The sequence below is a fragment of the Marmota flaviventris genome, chromosome 4, assembly GCF_047511675.1.
Source record: "Marmota flaviventris isolate mMarFla1 chromosome 4, mMarFla1.hap1, whole genome shotgun sequence".
Lineage (NCBI taxonomy): Eukaryota > Metazoa > Chordata > Mammalia > Rodentia > Sciuridae > Marmota > Marmota flaviventris.
In genome coordinates, this window is record NC_092501.1 from 150167472 (window position 1) to 150174635 (window position 7164).

Genomic DNA, 7164 nt, shown 5'->3' on the forward strand with positions numbered 1-7164 from the left:
AAGAATATAGGAATCACTAAGGATGTTTACTTTGTTTCTTGCTTACCACAATTTGTGCACCTCTGGGAAAGAAAGGAGATCTTGGGTGAGGGATAGAGTATTTGCCTAAGTTATTTCGATGGGCTAAAAGCAGTTTCGTGGGTGGATGATTACTAGGGATTGAATCCCGGGATGCTCTACCACCAAGGTACATCCCCTGTCCTTTTAATTTCTTTTTTTTATTTTGAGACATGGTCTCACTAAGTTGCCCAAGGTAGTCTTGAACTTGAGATCCTCTTGCCTCTGCCTTCTGAGTTACTGGGATTAGAGGAATGTGCCACTGTAACCATCTAAGTCTGCCGTCTTCTTCTTCTTCTTCTCCTTCTCCTTCTCCTTTTTGGTTACAGACAGTATTAGAACTTCAATTATATCTTTCAGTCTAATTCCATCATTCAGAGAATTGAAATTTTTTTCAAATTCCAAAAAATTATTTTATCTTAGCACTTCGATGTTAGAAGTTTAAATTTTTTTAAAGCTATGTAGATAGTTTAGCAAAGAGTTGGAAGATGGACTATCAGGACTGTTTATATGATCAAAGTTTATTTAAGAAGGCCAGGTGGATATTATCAAAATTAAATCTCTTAATATTTCCTTTTAAATGGAATCTTATTGTTTTAAAAATAAAATGTGAATATATTGTATGGCAGAAATGATAATTTTGGAGCCCCTGACAAATTTTTTTCAAAGCCATTCCTGAAGTTTATTATCAATTGCAATCTATTCTTAAATCCACACAATTATTTTCAGTTGCCAATGACTTCTTGTTTCCACTATTCTTCAATCAGTTCAAACATTTATTATGTTATGTTATATGTTTCAGAAAAAAATACCACAGAAGGAGCTGGTGATAAACAGACGGATAAGTCATAGTGCCTGAGTGGCCAACTTCCTCTTCTGATGTTAAATCAGTTCAGGAATGGCCACCTCACAAGCCTGCACAGTCACCTGGGATCAGCACTTGAGACTCACCTAGACTCTGGCCATCATCACACAGTGTCATAATTGCTGGCTTGCTCTCAGAAGATTGGCACTCCCATAGTCCAGGGTCTGGCACAGAACCTGGGATATCAGAAAATTGTCCTTGATTTTTAATCAATAGGATAATAGAAAGAGACTGTGTTTGGGGAATGAAATTACATTATAGTTCTAGATAAGAAAGGAAATGATCAATATGAGGAGTTGGAATTCAAGAAAGCAAGATAATGGGATCCAAGGTACTAAAGGTGCCACAGTCTGGCTGGGCACAATTCATAGAGCCACTTGTCAAGCAGAAACGAACTTTATTTTTAAAACACACAAGCCACACCACACAAGCTCTTCAGGAATTCCCTCAGAGCCCAACTGCCACCACTGGCTTGGGGTGAGCCTCTCAACCCCCAACTCCTCCCACTCTTCAGGCTGATTGGCTGGGTCACGTGGGCAGAGCCAAAAGAGTCCCCCAGTGAGCAGCTCCTTGGTCTGAAAGGGCAGGGAACAGCACAATGAGCATCACCACGGAGGAGCCAATCAGCTGGCAGCTGGAAGTTTGCTGGGGCCACGGTGAGCCAATCAGCTGGAAGTTTGCTGGGGCTGCTGTGAGCCAATCAGCTGGAAGTTTGCTGGGGCCCCTTCAGCTGTGGCTCTCAGCAAAAGGTACATATTGTTTTCATCATCAAGAAAACCCATAACTCAAACCTGTAATCCCAGTTCCTTGGGAGGATGAGGCAGGCAGATTGCAAGTTTGAGACCAGCCTGAGCAACTTAATGAGGACACATCTCAAAAATAAAATAAGAAGAGCTGGATATGTAGTACTTGTGTAGCTTGCATGAGACCCTGGGTTCAAAAATCAGTACCAAAAAGAAAGAAGAAGAAAGGATGGAAAGAAGGAAGGAAATGTTTTAAAAAGTTAACTGAAAAATTAAGATTGGGGTAATGCCCGAAATGGAAATATTAGATAAAAGATATCTGTCATTTAGAAATCTGTGTTATAATATGTAGTAGATTAAACAGAGAGAACTTCTGTTATGTTGGTGAGAATAATTCTTTCAACTAAGGGACTATATAGACTTAGAGTAAAAGTTGTATAACTAAATTATAATGATAACCTCTATTTTCTTCATCCTTCAATTTATACACTAACACAAGAAAGTAACAGAAGCAAATTAGATATTTTATCTCAGTTGGTTATTTTGAAATTTTTCCCAAAATGTACACAACAGTGCATATAACTGCATGAAGTATTAACAATGCCATATTACCATTATGAGAGCTTATACAGTCTTTATCATCATCAATATATAAGAATTTCATTATTCATAGACTCAATAAGGGTTATATTTCAACTAGGATTATGCTGGTTTTGTGTAAACCTTTTAAAAATCACGGTAGCTTGAAAACCTCCTAATTTCGGTGAAATAAGAATATTATTGAATTAAGCAAGGCATGTATCTACTTTCTTCAAGTGTTAAAGTGATTTTGTTTCACATTGCTTCCTAAGATTGTAGATATAAGATTTATAAAACAAAAAAGAACTCTGTTGCTAAGTCTACGAACACAGTCTAGGACAGCATTATTATTTAGCACATATACTAATAGAAAAAAAGATAAAACAAATACCTGAATAAATATTGATATCTTTTCACAACACGCAGGCTGTGGAGTATTGAAATCCTCCAGTGTCTCAGGGCTCCTCCTGATCCTGGTACTGTGAAATCAGCATGGTGGTGTTCCCACCTGATGCACCTGATTCCTAGAAAGTGTTTTCCAGGTGTGATCAGCAGGGAGGAAGCATCAAAAGGCAGTCTTGTAACGTGGTGTTCTGGTCCACTGGACATTCTCTTCAAAAGACCATGGATCCCCTTTTCAACTCTGGTTCAGCTACTGAGAGGCCCACACTGATTGGTTCCCCCTCAGAACCTTATAGGCACAGTTCACCAGGTGAAAGATGACGATGACAGTGGCACCTTCAGCACTAGGTCTTTAAGGAAAATAGATGTTTTAGATTCAATGGAAAAGAATGCAATATAATGATGTAAGAGGTAGGCAAAATGGACAACTCGAGGACAGTATGTCATCGTCTGGACAGCCACACTGATTTCCCTCAGATGCTCTGTAGAGCATACACTATATATTTTATTTTTTATCTCATAAAGTGTCTTTTCATCTGGGGGAAGATGCATTTTGTTCCAGTTGAATTTCATGGACCTTTCTAAATTATATTCCCAGAGCTCTCTGGGTTCCCAGAGCCCAGGTTAGGAATTACTTCCTCATGCTTTTTCTTGATGCCAACACTGCAAATCAACATGGCCTCTGCCCCTCCCATATGTCCAGGTCTCACCATTTCTAACAAGCAGGGAGACCAAAAAGTCCTAGATTGGACCACAGCATTTGAGTAGGAAGCCTCCACCCACAGAGACTCCATACTAGGCAGAAGTTGGAAGTGTCCCAGTGTAGGAACAGTCTCACCTTTTATACAGGAAATCTTCCTTCTCAGATCCAGGGAATTCAAATGATTCCCCTGGTAGCTGGAAATGCTATCCTTACCCACAGCAAAGGACTGGCATGTCTATTTTATAGGGAGCCCTGGGGAAAGAAAAGGCTGGCTTGCCACAGTGAGTAGGAATGTAAGAGGAGTAGTAAACAAGCTATAAATAAAATTCCAGGGGCTGGGGTTGTGGCTCAGTGGTGGAGCGCTTGCCTAGCATGTGTGAGACACAGAGTTCGAGCCTCAGCATCACATGAAAATAAATAAATAAAATAAAGACATTGTGTCCTTCTACAACTAAAAATATGTTTAAAAAAAATTAAAATAAAAATTTCATCTGAGAGCCATATTGTAAGGGATGCAGGTGTAAATAATTTCTAGAACACCAAAGTACAACTCCAGATCCCTAAGGTACATTTAAAGTAAAACACAGTCTAGTTTACATAGCTAAATTCGATGTAATTTGGACCACAATATAGGAGAAAATGTTGCTTTTAAGACAAGGCATTGCCTATGGCATGAGCCAAAACAAAATCCCCCTCAGGTGAAGTAATACTGCAATACAGGGTCTAATAAGCCCTCTTAAATTAACTTGTCTTTTCCACAAGCTGTATAGCGCTTATTTACATATAATCATTATTCTAATTACCAAGATAATGTAAATATGGAGAACACTTAATGGGAATTTTAATTGGACATTTTGTTATTTTAAGACAATATGCATAGGGTTGAGCATAGGGTCTCTGGCTTCAGTACCCCAGCTTTGTCTTTTATCAAAGGTGTGACCTTGAACAAGTCACTTAAATGTTTCATGCCTTAGTTTCTTCACACATAAAATCAGAAAAAATCTCAATAAAACTATCTGCTGGAGATACTGCAAGTATTGAATAAGCTAATCTGCATGATGCAGCTGGAATAATGTCTGGCACAGAGTAATCACTGTACAAATGTCAGCTATTCATTTCCATAGATGCTCCAGTCATAACAGACATTCTCAGAATCTCTGGATCTCTTTAAAATGTGTGACTGTGCAGTCAGTATTTTCTCATCTGTCTACACTGAGGTAATAAAATTGTCTTCATATTAGAATTGATGCCTGGCATTTTTTTTTTTTATTATGAAAGCAAGTTTAAAGGAAAAGAGAAGGTTTGGATTTTCTGTGGCAAGACGTCCTCTGATTTTATACACTTTGGTCAAGCAGTGTTATCTGCTGAGTCTGAGCCCCAGAGACCATGAACTTTGGGATGATTAGAAAGGAAGGGAAAACACACTTGAGTGAATGTCACCCAAATGGACCATGGTGACTGAAGAGACCAACTCAAGAGACAAGGGTCTTCTATTTCCTGATAGCAGTTTCTTCAAATAAATGATTGATCTTAGAGATTTACTTGATAATAGCCAATATTTTGCAAAGTCTAAGAAGGCAGTTTGGGTCACCAATAAAAATCAGAAATGACTTTAATTCTTCACTAGTGTCTTCAAAGCTCATTTAAAACATGATCAACCATATCACATAGCAATGGTTTTATTAAGATCCTTGCTCATCCTATGACTCTCAGAGACTCCATAAGTCCCAGAAAACTCAGGAGTTTCCTCTTTATTCCTGCACATGTCCTGGGCTCTGTCTGCTTCCTTCATGGGCCCCTTAGGTATGTCAGCTCTGTGAAAGGAGCTTGTGTTGTGCTTTCTCTAGGTCCTGTCCACTATAAGGTGCTTGTCCACCTCCTACACACCCGGTTCCCCCACCTAGGTGCTGAATAGTGACCCAGAAGCTGTGGATTCAGATAACAAAGTCATCTTCTGCCTCAGTCCCTGTAAGTGAAAGGAGGTGTATCCAATTTCCCAAATTTCTTTTCAAACTCTGAAATTATCTTTAATTTAGTAAATGCAGAGAACCCTCCTGGAACAACAAAGAGGTCACACTGTTATTTCATCAAATATGGTAAAAGGATGTTGCCTTCATTAGAGGTCCAGCACTAGAGTTCAGTCCAAGGAATTCCATACTTATAGGTAACTCTTCTCAGGTTTTATAAAAGTGGGCAAAGTTATCACAAACAACAACAGACTTCATCTGACTTTCTTTCAGAGCTACTAAAAATAACAGCACTTCAAAACTTAGAAGGGATTATTTAAACAATAGTGTCAGGACTACCTTTTTGTGTAAACAAAAGATATAACTGCAAGGTAGAACGTGCTGTTGTTTGCCACAGTAGGTAGGATTATACAAGGCAAGTATGAGAGTTTACTGATAACCAGCAATAACAAACACTGTGCTGTAGCAGGAAAAAAGTAATAAAAGAAAAAAAAAATCTCTAAATACCAAAGTCCCCCTCATGTGTCTGGTGACAGGCAGGTACCATTTTTCTATAATTGTCTTAAATTTTTATGCACATGATGTATACCCACTAGCATTAGCAGGAGGCTAGAGCAGTTCATTTTCTGTTTTTTTGTTGTTTTTTTTTTAGCATTTCATCTATTAAACCAATAAAATCTGTTAGCAAAGCTAAGTAACTGGACCAGTCTAGAACATTACTGTCCTCCCTGTCCCAGCATCTGAGTAGGAAGACTCTGTACATTCATTCACGTAAAATGATGATAGTAATTTTTTATTTTTGGGTGGTGGTGCTGGGGATTGAACCCCAGGCCTTATGCATACAAGGCACACACTCTACCAACTGAGCTATATCCCCAGGTCCTAATGTAGAATAAATATATCCATGTCACCTTGTCATGTACAATCAAATGAGATTTTATTACACTGAGCATTGTTTACAAAAGAGCCCCCAAAACAAGCTTTTTTTTTTTTTTGCAAATTTTCCTTTTTCTATCCGAGTGCTTTTTTCTAACAGTTTTAAATGGAAAATAATAGATGACCGAACATAAAAGGAGCTAGCAATAGCTCTTTTTGTTTCATTTCAACTTTTTACCTTTATTTAAATGCAGTATTTATGTAATTTTAACTTGTATAAAATACATTCTATATTGAAAAGGACTTCATTAATGTATTGTCTCTTTGCTTGCACAAAGAAATCATAAATATATGCTACACTACACTGTTAAAATTCAATGCTTAATTGCACATATTAGTCTCTATTAATGAATATAGAAAAAATCATTTTATATTACAGGCAAAGTAAAATAAGAGGTATTTTGAATCCCAGTTTAGTTTAAAACTGATCATTCAATTTGAAGTGGTAAACAGAATTAACTTCCTTATAAAAATTTAATGTGTTTCTATGTTTTATTGATCGTGGTAATATAATTTTTTTCTCTAACATTACCCTTTAGTTTCAGAGTTAATTGGTGTTATTTCATCCTTATACATCCCAACACGTTCATTCACTAGTGCAATATATCTCTCATGAATGTAGAAATTTACCTACAAGGAGGTCAGCTTCAGGTGGACTTCCCCACCACACACTTTATTAGTCATCAACTTTTCATCATTCCCAACTAATATGCACTTTATTATTTAAAAATAAGTAAAAATGGGATTGATATGTATCCCAGTTTTAGGGAAAAAAAGACCTTATATTTTTATCACACTATTGCCAAGTATTTAGGAAAAATGATTCTCAGGAAATAAATGATCACTTTCATAAATACAGACATTATCAACTAATATATTTTTTTTAAAAAAATGAAAGATGCCTTCCAGGTG

At 37.2% G+C, this 7164-nt stretch overlaps 1 non-coding gene across 1 annotated transcript; it reads right to left on the reverse strand.

Annotated features, from left to right (window-relative positions):
• Nucleotides 1-6120: 6120 nt before the first annotated feature.
• On the reverse strand, nucleotides 6121-6193 carry Trnat-ugu (transfer RNA threonine (anticodon UGU)). Its single transcript has one exon. It is a non-coding gene; the product is annotated as a tRNA-Thr (tRNA).
• Between the last annotated feature and the right edge of the window lie 971 nt (nucleotides 6194-7164).